The sequence below is a fragment of the Symsagittifera roscoffensis genome, chromosome 7 (assembly GCF_963678635.1).
Source record: "Symsagittifera roscoffensis chromosome 7, txSymRosc1.1, whole genome shotgun sequence".
NCBI classification, from domain to species: Eukaryota; Metazoa; Xenacoelomorpha; order Acoela; family Convolutidae; genus Symsagittifera; species Symsagittifera roscoffensis.
Genome location: NC_087068.1, coordinates 19,872,424 through 19,891,841, shown reverse-complemented (window position 1 = coordinate 19,891,841; position 19,418 = coordinate 19,872,424). Strand labels below are relative to the sequence as shown.

The following is a 19,418-nucleotide window of genomic DNA, read 5'->3' as shown; positions in this document are numbered from 1 at the left end:
ATTTTTTGGACGTTTTGATTGTACGAAATAGAGTTATCCGACTAAGTAAAAGTCTCTTTAGAGAAACTTAATCAATCAATGAGTTCACTTTTGAATCAAGTATTGAGTATCAAAGCTTTAATTTTACGGCTGAATTACACCTCACAAGGAAAGAATTTAAAAACTCCTGAAATGAACACAATAACCAGTTAATTACACAAATAAAAGGTAAAATGGAATCAATTGGATAGATTTGATAAATTTTTACTTCACCATCTCGAAAATTACGACTAATTTTGCTACTTTCCGGAAGTTTCAAAATTGATTCAGCTACTATGATCTTTTTATGTTCAGAGCATTATATAAAGCAAAGTTTAGCTCAAGTTAGGAAAAACTTTATCGTATTTCAATGTTTTGAGAAAAAAATGTGGAAAATCTATATTTTTATTCAAAGTTTTGTATCACCGCCTCAACAATTTACCGCAAGTTTAGTAAAACTCCATTGGTTGCAAGCTTGCGGAGATTTTGTTGCGATAAATTTCTATTAGAAATCACATACGCTAATGAGACCTTGTTCCGTGCACTGACGAAATCCTTGGGCCATTTGCATAATTGATCTGTGAATGTGTGAAAACCAAAGGTGCTAGCAAAGGTCCAGCATGTCCGCTGAACAGGGGAGAGTAAGGTGCAAGCTGTCAATATCTGTCTGCTGAAGCTGAGCAGCAATTAAAATGCGTTCTTCTATGACCAGACAATCTTCTCACCGTGAAGGCGGTGTCAAATGTTGTACCAATATTGTCCAAAGACATCTTAATTGCCTCCCAGTCTCGTTTTTTCACAAAGTTCACGAGCGGGCGCATGTTCCTTCTTTTCGCGTTGCAGCTGCGTTAAAACTGATTCCTAGAATCTTGAAGATTTTTCCTGTACAATGGTATGTCCTCCTCAATCTCCGTTTTAGCTTTTTTGTTGACCGTAGCTACCAGTCCTACTAGTACCAATTTATGACTGCAACGTATGAGAATCGGGCCTGTAATATTAGATTTGAAGTTACCAACCAAGAGTCAATCTACTTGAAACTAAACTCTAACTTTAGCTTGATTCATTGTACAGTTTATCATTTTATCGCACAAGCACTGACAATTGAGCTAGCAAAACTTCTGTATCTTGTGCAATGGGCTTAACGTCCTTAGCTCAAATCTAAAAACAAATTACAGAGTATAATTCATTGTTTTTAAATTGAAATTTATTTGTTGTTCATTTAAAATCAATTAAAGTGTTTTTTTTTCATTATGTTTTTGTTTCGCGTTGTGCAATATTCTGCAAGAATTTTTACAATTATCAAAAAAGTAGCGAAGTTTTTGTAGTTCTTGATCCCTGTCAGGCCGCAGGGTATGATCGCTATCAATATTGAATCCGAACGGATTGGTAAACTACGAATAGTTCTTAACTGAGAGCCCATATAAAACAACTAGTAGGTAATGTTTATATTATCGAAACAACAAACCTTGATGTTATGCTTTCATAACATCAAGTAATGTCATCTGACCAGCTAAACGCAGTCAGCTCAAAATAATATAGATTAAATACTAACTTTGCCAATCCGGCCGGATGATATTCCCCCTCGTAAATAACAAAAACTTAGGTTTGATTTTTAGGTCCCAAGAGGACCGCATTCTTACGTCCCATAACGACGGCGTTGCAGTTTTAGGTCCGAGTAGGACTACATGATTACTTTTCTTTTTTCTCTTTTCCTTTTTGTTGCTATGTTCCGCCATCGTCGTCCTCATATTCTTTGAGATGCTTATTTTGGTGTTCCTCGAGGTCGTCTGTTTTATAGTCGAGCTCTAATATTGTGGATTTTTTGTTTTGTATAATCGTTATGACGAGAATTTTTTTTCTGTGGGCTTTCCCGGGGGACACTAAGTCGATAATCTCGATTGGCTGATTGTCCTCATTTGCTTTTGGTCTTACACCAAGCTTTATATTCTGGCGATTTCTCGTGAAATCCCATCTCAGAGATAGGATTTTTTAGGCTGGGCTTACGCTCGGTTGTAGATACTGTTGCTTTGAGATTGTGGCAAATTTTTGGTGTCCTTCCGTTGAAGATTATTTTCAGAATTTCTTTGTTTTGTTGGTGATTGTACGATGTTTCCAATTTCAATTATCGGTACTGGGTTGACTGTCTGACTCGACCTGATTTTTTGTTGGTGGTAGTTGTTTTGCGGCTTCCAGTGTGTTCTCATTGTTTACCTACTTTGGCACTGGTGCTACGTTTTCTGAAATTGATGACCCCGAATCACTTGACGAGACTGATGTGGCGCTTTCTGACTGTAGTCTTCTGGACTCCGATTGGAACTTCATCCCCCTTGTTGGTGTTCGTTGTGCGAAGAAAAGCCCCAGTTCATTTTCCTGTGGCTTTTCTTTTTGTTGGGCTGCTTTTTAGTTCCTTCCCAGTTCGTTTCACTGGGAGTCCCTATGTATCCTCCCGGAACATAGGATTTTGTGGCGCGTTTGGTTGGATTTTCGATATCTAAAAGACGCAAACAGGGTCCAGTTCTCGGAGCTGATTTATATGCCACATAGTCGCTAAGTCGTGACGGTTGTTTTTTAATTGTAAATTAATGGATTACGTACAAATGCAAATCCACTATTTCTTAATAGTCTTGGTTGTTTTCCCTTTGTTTGAACCCACGCTGTGTGTGGCGTTTATGTTAGAATTTTTCCATCAATGGTTTTCTATTTTTGCTCAAACGTATTTGGTTTTTTTCACCTTCGTTGCCAGACTAACTGTCTTCCGTGCTACTTGTTCTATTCCTTTTTCAATTATTTGGTTCAATTTGTTGCTGAATCCCTTAAATCTTGGACTTAATTTTTCTTTTTCCGGAGCAAATGCTCGCCTAGTTTTCACACCTGCGTTTGATTGCTGAGAGTTGTCTATGGCTGGTGATTGTTGCACGATGGTTGATTCTGGTGTTCTTCTTTTAATGGTGACCTCGTCTTCGGACTACTTCTGAAGGTCGTGCATGATTTCTGCTGGGATTGGAGGGTATAGCAGGTTTTTCCGATCTAAGCAAGCGTGTTTAGCGTTTTCCCGGTTTAAATTGTTAGGCGAACTATTTGTTGCTATGTTTGAGAGTGGAGTATTAGCTTTTCTACCCATATGTGCTTGAAAAGCTGTAATTTTTGTCACTCCGTGTGGAGTTATACTCAGCGTTTTAATAGTTTCCGCAACATCCGAGGCTAGCTTGAACGAAGTGTTATTTGAGGCATTTTTCATAACTCCGAGTCCCCGTTCAACAGTTTAATTTAATCGCCCAACACACCTATGGATCTGTGATCATCAACCGGTGCAAAAAAGAGTTTTAATTTGTTTGATTTGCAAAAAAGTTGAAACTTTTTAGCTCGATATTTTTCTGCCTGGTCGCATCTTAGCCTACGTGGTACTCCGTTATTTGAGATGTAACGTTGCATAAGTTTTGGTGCGACGTCCGCTGTCGTGTTCGAAACTACTTTTGCCGTTTGAAGTTTTGACCATTTGTCTAAAACAACTAATATATATGCGTCTCAAGTCTTATTGGTTTCAAATCTTTACCTTGTTCTGTGCACTGACGACATCCTTGGGCCATTTGCATAATTGATCTGTGAATGTGTGGAAAACAAAGGTGCTGGCAAAAGTCTAGCATGTCCGCTGAACCGGGGTGAGCAAGGTGCAAGCTGTCAATTTCTGTCTGCCGAAGCTGAGCAGCAATTGAAATGCGTTCGTCTATGAGCAGACAATCATCTCATACGTGAAGGCGGTGTCAAATGTTGTACCAATATTGTCCAAAGACATCTTAAATGCCTCCCAGTCTCATTTTTTTAGAAAGTTAATGAGCGGGCGCTTGTTCCTTCTTCTCGCGTTGCAGCTGCGTTAAAACTGATTCCTAGAACCTTGAAGATTTTTCCTGTACTATGGTGTGTCCTCCTCAATCTCCGTTTTAATTTTTTTGTTGACCGTAGCTACCAGTCCTTATAGTGCCAATTTATGGCTGGCATCTAGTTGGGATTGTATTGCGGTCATCCTGGGCGGTTCCAAACTTGGATGTGTTTCCTCCTGAGTTGTCGTACTCGGGTCCACGCGTCTAACGCAGTATTCATAAGTTTCTTTTGTTTGGATTGACAAGTTTCTTTTGTTTCGATTCCGTTTCTGTGTCCGTGATCTGTGTTTTTGGCTTCTTTTGGGTGTACGACGATGCCTTGATTGGTTTTTTTTGTTGACTATTTGTAGTTTCGTTTTCAGCGATTGGTTTCATGGTTGTTTTTTTGCTGGAACTTTTGTTGGTATCGCGGAGAACGGTTTTCGGAAATGTAGTTTTTTTTCTTCTCTGTTGCAAGTTTTATAATCTCTTTTGCGTCATTGACTGTAGCTGGTTTTTATTGTTTTGTCTGCGTGGCTTCTCTGAATGTCCTTTGGCCTTTGTCTATGCCAGCTGGGGTCTGAGAAGATCTCCTCCCGATCAGATTCTCCCTGCCTCCGATCCGTTTCCTAGTTGTTTCCACTGCGATTTGTCTAATCCTCTTTTGGGTTGAACCCTCTTTCAAATCCTTGGAGACTACTACGTTTCTCATACTCCTCCGTTTTGTCACGGATTGTAATGAATTGACAGATTCAGTTTTATTTTTGAGAGTTTCAGTGTCCGACTTATTTTTAGAATAAGTTGTGAGCAAATGATTGAACTTTTGTTTGGGTATTTGACCGCTTATGCGGTGAGTGAAATGTTTGGAATGGAGTTGAGAATATGGTTGCCTTATTAGCGATCTTTCATTTTCCGCGCATTTTTCGATCAACCGATACGGTGCTAGTTTCTTATTGGTTTATTAGAATTAAGTTGTCAATCAATAAGTTGCCAGGATTAGTTATGAATGAGTTGGCTGACGCCACAAAAAACTTTCATCGTACTCACAAAGAGTTTTTGCTAATCCAACCGGATTTTGGGATATGTAGTCAAATAATCCCATTTTATTTCCTGCCAAATGTTTCATGTCAAAGTTGAGAAGGATTAACCAATCGATCTATCTCGTGAGTGTACTTTGACTTTTTTTGATCATTCGCTTGCGTTTGATGCACTGAGCAAAGCTTGGTGTTCGGTAATAATCATTTTTCCCGTATAAGTAGTATTTGAGGTGGTCGATTGCCCAAAAGACCCCCAAGAGTTCTCGCTCATTTTCTGAGTACTTATCTTCCAATGAATTCACGAATGTTGACGCACATGCGATTGCTACCCACCCCTCAGATGTATTCGGTTCTAGGGCAGCTCCTAAACTGAATGTAGATGCGTCACAAACCATGCGTGTTTCAATGTTTTGGTCAAAATGTTTACTTTGTGTAATATCCGCAACCAATTTTCGGTGCTTATCTGTGTTTTTAGTAGTGGGCGTAATACCGCGACAGTTTGTGCCAGGTGGGGAACGTATCTTGTAAGATGGTGTATGGAACTCATGAAGCTTTGCTATGGCTTCTGTTTTTCTTGTTAAGGGTGCCCTCGCTATCTATATTATGGCCGAGCCATTCAATTTGTTTTCTCGAGATCTTTTATTGTCTATCGAGATTGTAGAATTTCCCGCAATGTGTTTTTGTGGATATCCATCGATCCTTTAGTAACAATTATTAGGTCATCCAGATATGCATACTAGCAGTTTGGTAGTTTTGCAGTTTGTTTGTGAGGTCGATTGCTTTTTGGAATTCTGCCGGCATATCAGTGAGGCCATATAAGCCTGTTTGGAACTAGTATGAGGCTAATTTTGCATTGTTTGCGAGTTTGCTTATCCAACGGGATTTGCGAGTATGCATAACTCGAATCTAATGACGAGAGCAGCGTTTATTTTCTTGTGTCAGGTTTTATCGTTGGTGCGATATTATCGAAAAATAGCTCCATTTTTGGCAGTTGATATTTGATTTTGTGAATGAATTTGTTAATTTTCCTCGATTCTAGTGCGAGTTTCATCGTTTGATCTTTTTTCACGGTGATTACGATCGAACTGATGATTTGTTTGTCTGAACGTTTGTCTAATTTCACAAAATGTTTCTGGTCTATCAATTTGCTTACCTCTGTTTCAACTCTTTCTTGCAGATGAATTGGGATCCTGCGACCTTTGCTGAATAGCTGTCGCGTTTGGAATCAATTGCGTTTTCATCACATGGTTTTTAAGTTTCCCTACTCTGATGCATAGTTGTGTGAAATTGTGTTTCACCCACTGTTTCATTTCTAATTTGGACCTTTGCCACTCATTTTTATTTAAGATTTGGTAGCTTTGAGGTTTTTCTTGTATCAATTTTATCCTGATTTTTGGTAGTAGTTTTCGGCCGAGTATGTTTGCTTTTTGATCGTCTGCCACAATAAATGGGGCTAATTGGATTCGATTGCAATGAATAGTCGTCCTTTTGATACAAAAAATTTTCCATTATTTTACGCTATGTTTCGTGCAGCGTCTTCCGTAGGGATGTTTTTGATGACTGTTGAATTTTCGTTTTGTCGGTTGCCAATATGGAAAAATTATCTCTGTGTAACTCCTCCCATCCATTCTGCGACGTAAAGTCGGCAACGGCCAGTGGTTCATTCATTTCTATTATTTGAGTTTGATCAACTTCCGTACTGGGTTGGTCGTCATTTTTATTTTGTAGAAAGTTCTTCGATCTACAGACTTTTGCAAAAGGTCCCCGTTCTGCTCATTTTTCACAGCTTTTGTCTTTTGCTTGACATATCTGTAAATGATTGAGTACAAAAGTGTTTCCCTGTTTTTAGCATTGTTTTTGTGGCATGTTATTTTGTGGATTTCTGTTCTGGTTTCCGTGCGGATTTTGTTTTCTTCGTGGGTATCTGCCTCTATTCTGAATTTTGTGATTTTCCGCCCCGCCCTCGAGGTTGAAAAAAAGCCTCTTGGCTCTTGTTTTGTTTTTGAAAGATGATGAAGAAACGAATGGATTTGATTTCATGGTTCTGCTATGTTATATCTATCTTTTTCACGTCTGATAGTTTATTCATAGTGCTGACCGTGTTTCTGGTAACACTTCCTCTGCGATTTGTTCGTTGTTCATGTGTTGTGAATATATCCCGAGTTCCTGCATCCTCTCGGTCCACGCAGTCTGCCCTTGATGCAAGTTCCACTTAACCAGCATGAAATTGTTCTAACGAGTCATTTTTTACGACAAAGAAAATTGTATCGTTCGAATGCAATAACTCTTTCTGTGATCAAAAAAACTTTTAACACTTGCATTAGTGATTTTGTTCGTTTAGACTAGGTTTAACCCTGGAAGTTTTGGTTGAACTTGCCTTTGTCCTTCTGTGCCTAAACAAAGGAACAAACAACTTCTCACCTTCGCATCTGCATCATCCCATGGTACTGAGTTACACAAAATGCCCCCTTCGCGAACTTAAGACATTGATTTTCCCATCCGACACATTTTTATTTGTTTCTAACTTCTCTGTTCTTCCGTTGTTCTTCGGTTTCCCCTGTTTTTTAAACTTCCAAAAGCGGTTCTGTTGGATCGACGAGTTCCGGTTTTTCATGTAATTCTACCATTTCGACGACCGTGGCCAACCTGGACCCTTCTAATGGCGGCTCCACTGAAGCTCTTCACAAAAAAAATCATGCTAGTGGGTTTTTTGTAAATCCTGCTGACTGCGCTATATCATACCGCAGGGTATGATCGCTATCAATATTGGTGAACGGATTGGTGAATTACGAATAGCTCTTAACTGAGAGCACAAATAAAACAACTAGTTCGTAATGGTTTTGTTTATGGTCTAAACAATATATCTTGGTGTTATGCTTTCAGAAAATCAAGCAAGGTCATCTGCTGAAAAGGTTTTTGAAAGAAACAAAATTTAATAAGAAATAATAATAAGAAATTAGTAACAATAATCAAAATGCGCAAAAAACGAAATTGAACAACAGGTAACCAGTTTTGCTTAAACACACGCAAAAATTTTTGGGTGCGTTGAAACTCACATCTTATCAAAGTGGAAAAAAATCAATTACAATTCAGCTTCATTTACTTCATATATAAAAAAGATACAGATCAATCATAATAGATTTGCCGCAATGAAGTTCAATGCTCTATTAAAAAAAGCAATATATTCCATTTTTTATAATCGATTATTTTTCACTTTTTTATACTGACAAAAAAAATTAAATTTAATCACTTTTTTTTCATGAACTCCAGTGCAGGTGTCCATCCATTTTTCTGAGTGCTTCGTATATGATTTGTAGAAGACTTTTTCCTATCTTACAAGTTTTTAACGTTTTTGTATGATCACTTCTTTAAAAAGTACTGTATATTCTTAGGCCCTTAATCATTAAACCCATTTTGTGCATCAAAAGCGTTTTGTACTAAAGTTTTGAATGTTTTTAACAAGAAAATAACTAAAGTTTTGTTTAGCAAACAGTTTCCCCAGAAGAAACATTTATATGTCAGTTTTTTCATTCTTCTTCTGCATTTAGTTGTGTAATAACCTTCAGATTGCGATAACGGTATATACATCTTGCTAATTAGTCCGAATTTCAAAAGTAACGGAATGTTTGTGCTCTGGGTGTGTTTTTTTTCTTCAGACAAATTTAGACTTTTTAACTAGCCATTTTTGACGGAAATTTCATTATATTATTCAAAAGGTATTGTTTTGCTGAGCTTAAATTTGAAAAGATATTACACCTGTGATCACTTTTTATAAAGTTATGGGGGTTTAAAGATTACCATTTTGGCCACTTTCTGACAATTAACGCGCGATATATTTCGCGCTATTAAAGCGTAAGCGGAGATTTAATCCGTCTTAGAAATCGTTCCAAACTGGTTGAAAGAAGCTTATTTGCCATATTTGATTTGTTGCAAGGAGCGAAATATATCCTTTTGTTCTTTATATGGCCTGTGGGGGATGATTTTTATAAAAACTTTCAAACTTGAGAAAAAAATTTCATTTTTTTTATTACATTTAATTTTTTTAATGTTATTACTGGTCCGTAAACCTTAAGAGGCAGTCGGAGTTTTCAGGGCTTCGCCCTGATACGAGCAGTCTTGTTTTCTTTAATCATACTTTTTTAGACGCTAAATACTTTTTTGGCGTCGGTCGGTTCACTATTGGCATCTGCGAAAGAGGAGCACTTTGCGTACTTTAAAACGTTGTACTCTAATAAAAACTTTCTGTTAAAATGCATAATTTTTCGAAGGAAAACTTACTATCTTACGATTTTTTTCTTAATTGTTCTCGAACTTCTAAGATATCGTCTTTTGATCAATCCGTGAAAAAATTAGTAGCTAACAGAAAAATTCCAAAAAGTTTGAGATATGATATTCCGTCTCAAGAAAATGTTACTAGAAATTAAATTCATAGTATTCTCTGCAACGGAGCCTTAGGGATAAAATCGTTCACAGTTTAAAAATCTTCCTTTAACATCCTGTCATTCAAATCAAAGTAAATTAGAGAATAAAATTCATACTATATTCATTATATTTGAAAAATTCCATGCCAAATGAATAAATTTAAATCCCTTATAATCGATCTTATTTTATTTTTAGTCTCATTATAATCGATCGATTTTGTTTTGTTTGCCTTTATGATTAATCTGGAAAAAAAACACTTATTATAGCCTTTTTTGAAAAATATGTGTACGCTCTTTTCCATGGCAATTAGGCCCTTTCTCATAAATAATCCCTGATCCCCTCGCCACTCAATCACTCCCTGCCATCGGAAATTCTATTAGTCAAAACCAGCAGTGTGATATAAAATTTAATTTAAAAGTTTGAAGTTTGTCTGTATAGAAAATAACTTAGCATATTAAATCAGTTTTTTTTTATTGTAAAATGATCAGCAGTTTTGTTGTTCATTCGGGGTATGTTCAATTTTTTCACTAGTTTTCGAAAGGATCACTTTATGAAATTATCTATCAAGAAATATCTTGTTCCTAAAAACTTAGTAACATAACTTAGTAACAGAGAAAAGAACTCAATTAAAACACAATTATACTTTTCTCAATCTCATGTGGTTTGAGTAATGAAAATGGCTTAAGTTTGAAAAATACCTGAAGAGTGTCAAGTCCAACCGTAGCCATCAGTACTGAAATGTACTTTTCCATTTTTTCTGGTTTATAAGTCGTATGTATAATTGATTCGGTTGTAAATCTAGAGAAGTTTGTAGTCGAATATGTAGGAGTCGAACTGAAGTCGAAAACTGCGTCGAAGTATGAAGTCGAAGTTTGATTAGATGTCGTTCTAGCTGTCGTGTTTACGTCCATGTTTGAGTTGAAATTTCAAAGTATCAAGGCAACACCGAAGTTTTTGTTTTTGATCTAAAAAAATTACAAGCTGAGTCTGGTGTTTGTGTCACATTATGCAGTATATGCGTGTCATTACTTGTATGGCAATATACTACCTCAATTCATTAAATAGAAAAAAATTTAAAAGCAAAATTAAATTGGGGCGGCTTGAAAAGAGCCAGTTTTGTCAAGTCGGTTAATTAAGATGCTGAGTTATGAGCGAAGTGTATAACTCATAGAGTAATTTCGGATAGGGTACACCGTCTGCTCGTCACGCTATCTTATTTTCGGCCGGATAGATTCGTGCAACTTCTTAGTCTAATACCGATCCTAATCTTACTCTTATACTATCTAGTCTCAGGTTGTTTAACTAGTCTCTGCTAGGCTCAATAGATCTAGGGTATACTGGTTTATTGCGGCTGCTGAAGTGCTCGGGAGAGTCCAACTAATTTCTAAGTTAAATTCAAATCTCTCTGGTGCTGAAATTACAAGTAACTTCAGCACTTACAAATAAGTGGGTTGTTAGTTAGATGGATCATGATTGGTTAATATTAAATACTTTACATTGGTAAAACATTTAATTTATCCAATCATAAAATATAGTTTAGATCAGGTTCCACCCATCCGGGTTTTACAGAGTTTTTTAGAACAGTTCTTCTGTAATTCAAGGGTGGATGATGGACGTTGGTATTTGGCGAACATCATAATTTTCTTTCGCTTCTTCTTGTGACGACGACTGAGTCTCTTCAACAAAGTCAATTCTGATTCCAGAATGGTTGGCTATGTCAGGTTTTTCTGTTCTGCGTGGAGAACTTCTTTTGTGTATGATCTAGTTTGGGAATGGCGTGGAGATTGTGCGTGGAGGGGATGCCTGGTTACTCGGATCTGTACGTATACTTGAACATCGAGGTGGTCATTGGTCTAGTTCAATGAAGTCCTTTTCTGCGAAGTCAAGTCGTACTCTAAATCCTTTGAGTTGTGATTTTGAGCGGCATATCGATTGTAGTTGGTCATTCTCTCTCGAGTGTAGTGAGGTCGTCTTGTCTTTTGATGTTCGTCCTTGGTGTTGTATTCTGATCTATATATTGCATCATGTGATTTTACATTTTATAAAACTTTTATTAGTTTAATATTTTTTAATAATGATTTTAGTTAGTTGTTTTCACAAAAGCTTTTTGTTTTAGTTCGGTTATTTTGAAGAGTTACTCACCCTTGAGTAGCTCTTATTAAAAATAAAGGTGTGGTCACAAAGCGTGGATGTAGCGCGGTGGGTTAGGCCGGCTATAGAGCATGCTCAGGACGTCCTTTCCTGGTGGGTTAGGCCAGGAGTGGGAGTATGATTTCATGCGGTGTTTGTGAGGGGTCCTGTTATGTGACAACGTTTTATGTTGGGTTTGTTGTGGTTTTACTTATGTCTTGTTGGTTATGTACTTTTTCCAAAAAGCAAATTGTTTGTGGTATGGGTTTGTCTTTCGACTTTTTTGTGTTTTATTATTTCTTTCTAAGACTTTGTAATAGTCTTCAAAAGAATAAATTATCCAGTTTTAAACTGGGTTAATCCGGTTTGGGTACCGTTGGTTTCCTTTTCTAAGTCATGCTGTTATTCTATGATTTGTGGTATTTAGTAAGCTGCGTTGGTTAGTTTTGTTTAGTATATGATTCCTTTCCAACCGGGTTAAAGGAAAGTTTGAAACATGTTATTGTATGTTAGAGTTGTTGAGTGTGAAAACTTAAAACTGAAATTCATTATTTTAAACAATTCTTCGTGGGCGAGCTGTGCGAGTGTGGATAGAATTTCTGTGCGAATGAAAGAAAATATCAAAAGGTTAGTACTGCAATTGCATTTTATTAATTTACTGCATAGAATTTGGAAATTTACTGCTAGTTATGGGGGAATTTTAAGATACAAATTTTCATCATAATTAGATTTACTGCTTTGGGGGAAAAGATTATAGATGAATTTATTGCATTGATATTAAATTTAGAAATTTATAAGTGTAGGAGATTAATAGAATTTTAAAATTGTTTGATGAAGATTGTGATTTTTATTGTTTCTTTTGTGGTTTTTGTAGGTGATTGTGGGATGAAAGCTAAAAATCTAATGAAAACATGAATAAAGAATGGTGAGTTTTTTAATATTTCAATTAGTTAGTTATATTCATTTAATTCATACTTACCTGTTAGTCGTCGGGGAAAAAACCGTGGGGGAAGATATCGTGAATTAGTTCTGAAGTTGTTAGTAGTTTAGCTAAGATGCGGATGATATTTTTAGTTTGAAGCAGTGGCCAAAGCAATTGAAGTGCCTTAATAGTGGTTAGTTCTTCAGTGCCTACTGCAAACTCATAAGGTGTGTTTTGGATTAAGTTATATAATTTGTGGTTAAATTTAGTGTTGTGGATGAATTCTAAAATTGGGATTTCTATAGGTTGTAGGAACTCGTGCGGGATAAGGAAGGGTCGGGATTCTTCGGCGTTGAAGGTCTTGGTGATGGGGCAGAAAATGTACATTTGGGTTATGGGGTCATAATTACGAAGAATACCATGGAGGTTAGTGTCTTTAATACAATATGTGAAATTTAGGAAATACGGTGAAGTGTATTTTGAATTGATGAATTGGAAACGATGGTGTGGTTGTCTAGAGGGTGTGTGGAGGTCAAAGTGATTTTGGATGAAACGATAGTAACTGTATGTATGTGTTTGTTTAGTGCGCAACATAATATCGTGTGAGCAGTGTAAATCTCTTTCGTGTGGTGCAAGGAAATGAAAGGTTAGTGAAAATATTTGGAAGCGTTCTTTAAAACTTTCGTATGCTTGTGTGTCTGTTAGTGCTTCTGAAATAATGTGATCAAACTTGCGGTCGAAGATGTTTAGTGTAAATATATATGGTGTCTTGATGAAAAATTTCTCGGTGATTTGTGGATTAGCGAAGCGATCGTCGTCTAAGAATTGATCTTGGTTAGCTCTAATGATGTTGTGATCGTAGTATTCTAGTGTATATTCATTAGCTCTAGGTGCAGTGTGTATTTTTAGTGATTTTTTATATCCAACGTAAGTAAACTGTCTAGCGGTTAGTGGTGTAGTGAGTTGATATAGCATGTCCTTGTTTCGTTCTATATCGATGGAAGTACTGGATAAGGGTAAGCAAAGAGGGTTAGTGAAATGATAGTATGAGGTCCAAGAGAGAGTGGGCATTAAAACGTATTCATCTACAAAGTTGCGTGTTTCGTTAGCGTCGTGAGGGGTGTTTAAAGTGTATTGTGGAAACGAGGGTAAGGTGATAGCTAAAAATTCTTTAGTGTTAGTATGCTGGGGGTGGTTGATGTATTCACGGGCTGTTCCTGGTTTTGCTGGGAAAGGATGGTTGGGGAATTTTCTTTTAAAAGTGCGGTAAGCTCTATTAGTGTTTAGGGAAGATATAGTGGATGTGGATGATGGTGTTAATGATTCAGTATAATTTGAAGAGGGTGTAGGGGGATTTGATGAATTTGGAGTGGAGGAGATTTGGTTTATGGTCGGGGTGTTAAGGTACTAGGGTTGCTGTTGGAGGGTAATGGAATTATCTAGCTCTGGGGAGATTCGGGGGGTGTCTGGAGAATGAGATGATTGGTCAGATTGGTATGAGGAGTAGGTTGGGGTAACTTGGGAAGCATAAGAGGGTGTCGGAGTGATTGGGTCAGGGTTATTTGACAATATGGGTTGAAAAGGAGGTTGAGAAAAATTAGAAGGGTTATGAAAATTATTGGATGGGGATGGTTCTGAGTCGGCAAATTCATCGGGGGTTTCAATATTCGGGTTATTTAGCTGCGAGATGGAGTATAAAACTGAAATATGTGAGTTAGTGTCGGAATTCATGCCTGATGTTACATTGCTAGATGGAAAATCGGGTGGCGGAAAAGCAAAAAGTGGTATGATTGGGATTGAAGAGGTAAGATTGGTTGGATGGGAATTTGATCGGTGTAGTGATCCAAGTTGGCGGCTCATCGTGGGCTAAAAAAATTATTATTTTGAGACTGAAAAGCGGTGGTATGGGGTTGTTCAATAATTTGTTCATAAGTATTATCATCTTGTGACTGGTGTGTCATTATATGTTGGACGGGACTTTGTGATGTATTGAGTCGAAAATTTGGATTATGTGTGATTGCTAAATTTCGAAAATTTCGTGGGACTAGGGATAGTGGATGATTATTTGGTAGGGGTGGTAGTTGTGGTGCCGTTGGCTGTGTGTCGACATTGTTATGTTCTTCGTCGTATGTATTTTGTCGTGTTGTTATTTTTGTGTTATATTCTTTTATTTGTGCGTCTAAAAGAATTTTGTTTATAGATGTGGAAAAAAGTTCCAAAAAATCCTGCAAAGAGTATGCGTGCTACGCTTGCTTGTCTGTTTACTTGTGTGTGTATAGCACATGTATTGTAGATTCCTTTTAAGAGTGAGAAAAGAAATCCAATAAAGTTAAACATTGCGTATAAAATAGTCAATTTTTCTAAGATGTAGTAGGGCCATCCTAGAAAATCTAGGATCTCATTTTTGAGTGTAACAAAGCTAAAAATGTTAATTGGTGATATATCTTGGGGACGGCATTTTTCGCCGTTTAGATATATATAATCTTTAATGTCTTTAAAATATCCGCTATAGTCTTGTGTGTAGATATCGGCAAAACCTGCGGTTTCTGCAAGTTTGCGTAAGTTTTGGTCAATTGATTGTCTTTGTATTGTGTCCATTTGTGTTAATAATTCTTGGAATTGTTGTGTTCTAATGTGATGTTGAATATCTGATTTTGAGTATATTCCTATTGATTGTAAGTCTATATTTGGGTTTCGAGCGATAGCGCGAATGCTTTCTGGTGAAAATTTTTTGAGTGATTGCATTAATGTGGGATATGGAGTGAGAAGATAATATTTATTTTCATCAGGGTTTAGTTGTACTACATTGTGGCTGTTTTCTGATCCACATGGGACTGCGGTATCCCAGAAATAGGTTCTTCGTGAAAGTGTATCCACGAAATGTACTTTATTCTTATAAAAGATAGGGATTCTTTTATAACATCGTTTATCTTCAAAAACGTATAGTGGTGATACTTTTTTGGTACAAGTATAAAACCATAAGATGTTTCCTTCATAGTCTAAAAAATTTGATCTATTTCCTGATAATAAGTATCCTGCGTAGGGTATTTTTAATACTGCTAGTGCAAGTGATTGTAATATTTGTGTTCGTTCTAATTCGCATAGTTGGTGTAGTGTTTCTAATTCGGAGAGTGACATTTCTTGAAAAATGCGGCTAATTGTATAGTCTAGTTTCATATCCAAATGAATATCATAGTGGATATTACCGAAATATGTAGTATTCATTAGTGATAATTCTTGTAAGCGTGTGCTTCTGGTGTCATAAGGTTTTAGATGTCCACCAGGTTGTCCGTTACTTTTTTCAAAATTAACTGGTATATAGGATGTTCCTTCGTTTAGAGGATGACCTGTGGCATATGGGTCGATTTTTACTTTTCCAGTGGTCATGTCGAATCCTTTTTCGTATTCAACTAATATTTCAGAGTATTGTGTTCTGTGAAGTGGATTCCTGTATTTACATGCAAGTTCTGTTTCTTGATATATTTGAAATCGTGTCAATTTATTTTCTATATTGTCTATGTTTCTAAAATCGGAACTTAGTTTGCGTGATGAATGGACTTGTTCATATGGAATTGATTGTATAAAATATTTTTCGTGAAATTTTATCATACGAGCGTGTATTTTTGCTACTTGAAATGTTGTACATGTATCTTCGGGGAACCAAACAATTGTTGCTTGTGTTCTCGTTGTAGGGTCGCAATATCCTTGATCATTTTTACAAGGTAGTCGGATTCCTTGATAGATCATTGTATTATCAGATAAATCTCGTGTGAGTTGTATTTTTTCGAGTTGTATTTTCCAATCGAAAAACATTATTTCTTGGTATCCTTTATTTTTCGTGTCTGCTTTGCAGTTTGATGGGTTATTTATACCAATGTGTGGTATCCAATGTTTATCATGTAGGTCATAGGTTAATCGTCCGTGTGCGCCGTTATACGGGTATTTTTCGTCTAGTTTTATATGTCCTTGGTGTCTTTCAAGTTGTGATTGATGTACAGAGTCTGAAAAAACTTGAAAATTGACTAATTTTCTTTGGGAGTTTTTATTTTGTGTGATGTTTAGTCTAAGTAATTCATTTTTACAATCGTCGGGATTGAGATGTAAAAGACGTTCTATATTACTTTGATAGAATGATTCATGGTCAAGTCGGTTTTTGTTTCCGTTCGAGACTTGTGAACAATGTACTTTCTTTTCGGAAAATGTCGCTGTGAATTTATAACCTGTAACTGTTGTTGCTCGGGCTTTGGAATAGAGTGTTGCTATTATATCTGTGGTTTCTATAGCTTGTGGTTCTGTTTCACATTGTGATACTTGATTTATTGCATATTTGTGTAGTGTTTTTTGTTCATTTTCTTCGCAATCGTAATGTGTTACTAATAAATCTTGTGGTCCTGTACGAGGGGAAGGGTTTATGTTTTGATTTGAGGTTACTAGAAAAGGGAGTTGGAGAAAAATTAATAATTTTAGAATATACATGTGTATGATAATCCTGAGTATGGATTATAAAATGTAATGTAACCAATTGTGTTTTTGGTGTATCTGTCGTATTTATATATTACTTCAGTAGTAATAAACGGTGGTGGTAGTGATTGAGCTGTTATGTTAGGTGGATTTAATGGGTATGGATGTTGGGTAATGTTATTTAACTTAACTGTGATTTCAAATTTTAATTGTAAACTGTTTTGTTGGAGTATTTGAATATTGTGATCACGGATATCGTTATGAATATCTTGGCGATATTGTAATCTATTAAGTGCCCAGTTATGAAGGCGGTTACTTTCTTGATGTTGTCCAAATAATGGTGGAGGTGCTGTGAATGTATTCCAGTCTAATCTTAAAGGAATATTTATTGATGATTGTTCTCGATATCTGGCGTCGAGATTATTTGGAAAATTTAAGTTAAAGGGTAGTGGTGAAAATTGGCTTATTGATGGTGTTGATGGTAGTGATAATGTTTCTGGTAGTGATGAGGATGTTGTTGTATCCGTAGAAATATCTATGGGGTCATTGACTAAATTTGGTTCACCTTGTGTAAATGAATGTGTAGTCCAATATGGAAATCGTGATGTTTGGTTTGGGGGGTTAAAAGGATTTTCACGTATTTGTTCAGATGTTGGTGTTGAACCTAAGTAGTCTGAGGGTAGACTTGAAGTGCTTCGTTGTGAAAAAAGTGTAGGAGTTTCTGGTGTGATACCAGTGGTGTTTTCTGGAGTGGTTTGTGGTGGGGATTGAGGTATATCAAAATGAACTCGGGGAGTTTGAAAATTTCTATTTCGTCGAGGATGTATAATTTGTCTATTTATTTCTGTTGTGTTTTGGTTTTGACTAAGGTTTCGTATTCTACTTAGTTCTTGTGGTAGTGTTGGGTAAAGATTGTATGTTGGTTCACTTAGGGATGCTTGTCGTTGAACTGGTTCTAGTGGTTCAGATAAACGAGCGTGCCGTTCTTCAAAAGTGTATGGATTGTCTTGAAAAGAAATTCGTGTAGATGTTTGAGGATTTTGAGTAGTTGAAGGTGGTGTTGGATTATCTTGGGATGATGTCGGTGAAGACTGATTCTGTGACTGTTGGGTAGCAATTTTTGATGGATTTTTGAATTTTTACTTTAGTGGGAAGGTTTATGTTTATTATAATATTCTTCCAAAAAAATAATTAGAAAAATTGTTGCTAGGGCAAATGTGATGATTGCTTTCTTTATACATTTACATATGGTCAAAATGAGGGATGATAAAAATGTTATGAAAATTACAAACAGTAAAAAAATATCAGTTCTACTGAAAATTGTTCGTATCATTTAGACAAGTTGTGAAAATCGTACCTGTGGATATATTCAAGGGTTTTGGAAAGTTGGAGGAATAGTTCGAGTATAGTGTAGAAAATTTAAAAAATGTTACAAAAAATGATTAGGATTATTAGAAAAGATTCAAGTATATCAAAAAGAAATATTATAAAGGCTTCAAGTATTGAAAAAAAATGTTTAAAATTTATAAATATTTGAGCAACTGTTTGAGAGAAAAGCATTTAAGAAATGATCTCTTGGTCGAATATTTTTTGCTGTTTGAGGCGATTTTCTAGTGTGGTCGAATTATTTATTAGTTTTTTGACAAGTGGGTTGAGTTTTGTAATAAATTGTTGGGGGCAATTTTCATGGTGACTGGGAGGTCGTCTTTTTCTTTATTTTTGTTTGTCAAATGATCCGGGGTATGGTGAGATTTTTATACTTTAGGCTAATTAAAATCTTCATTTTGTTACTTTAGGCTAAGTTATCAAATTTGTTTTGGGGGTATTCGTGGTCTGAGTTGGGGAAATATTGTTGATCTTTGGGTTATTAGATAAGGGAGGGGTACGGTATTATGGTGATATTTATTTTAGTTGTCAAGTTGGAGTGGTTTGCTTATTTTTGACCTGGAGGTTGTAAAGTTATAGTTAGAGATGTGCCTGGAGTTCTAGATTATTCGTCTAATTGATCTTAGTTTGAGTTAGAGAAAGTGGCGGATTGGATGAATCCTATTGGTCTATTTTGAACTAGAATTATTGCGTACTTGTGAGCATGTTATTTTGAAAAATTGAAATGAAAAATGTTACGGAGGTTTCAAGATTGTGAAGTATAAAATCTTAAAATTACTTTTTAAATTCTACTTTCTTTAATATTTTAGATTGGGGGATGAACATTTTGTAGTTTTTACGTGGTTGATTTCGGAGTCTTGTTGCTTTTCTATGTTCTGATTTGTCTATTTCTTCTTGGGGTATTATTTGTTCTGTCATTTTTCTATTTTTTCTTGGTTTTGGAGGTTCTTTATGGTTTTGCGTATTGTTTTTGGTGGCGGTTGGTTTCGCGTTTTGATTTTCGGTGGGGTTATCATTTTGTTCTGTGTTTTTCAGATGTGGTTCATTTTGAATGATTTTTAATCCTGTGAAAGAATATAATTGAGTTAATTCGCGGAGTGCGTATTCTTTTGGGTAATAAGGTAATAGGTTGTTTCGATGTTGAACGATTTCTTTTTTGTCTGAGTCGGTAATTTTATATGTGAC

General features: G+C 36.1%; 1 long non-coding RNA gene across 1 annotated transcript in view; it reads right to left on the bottom strand.

Moving 5' to 3' along the window:
- LOC134852184 (uncharacterized) overlaps positions 1-19,418 on the bottom strand; it is a 63,935-nt gene that overhangs the window by 29,411 nt on the left and 15,106 nt on the right. Inside the window, exon 2 of the long non-coding RNA XR_010164284.1 lies at positions 10,033-10,299. This is a non-coding gene — a long non-coding RNA (uncharacterized LOC134852184). The remainder of the gene's footprint in view (positions 1-10,032; positions 10,300-19,418) is intronic.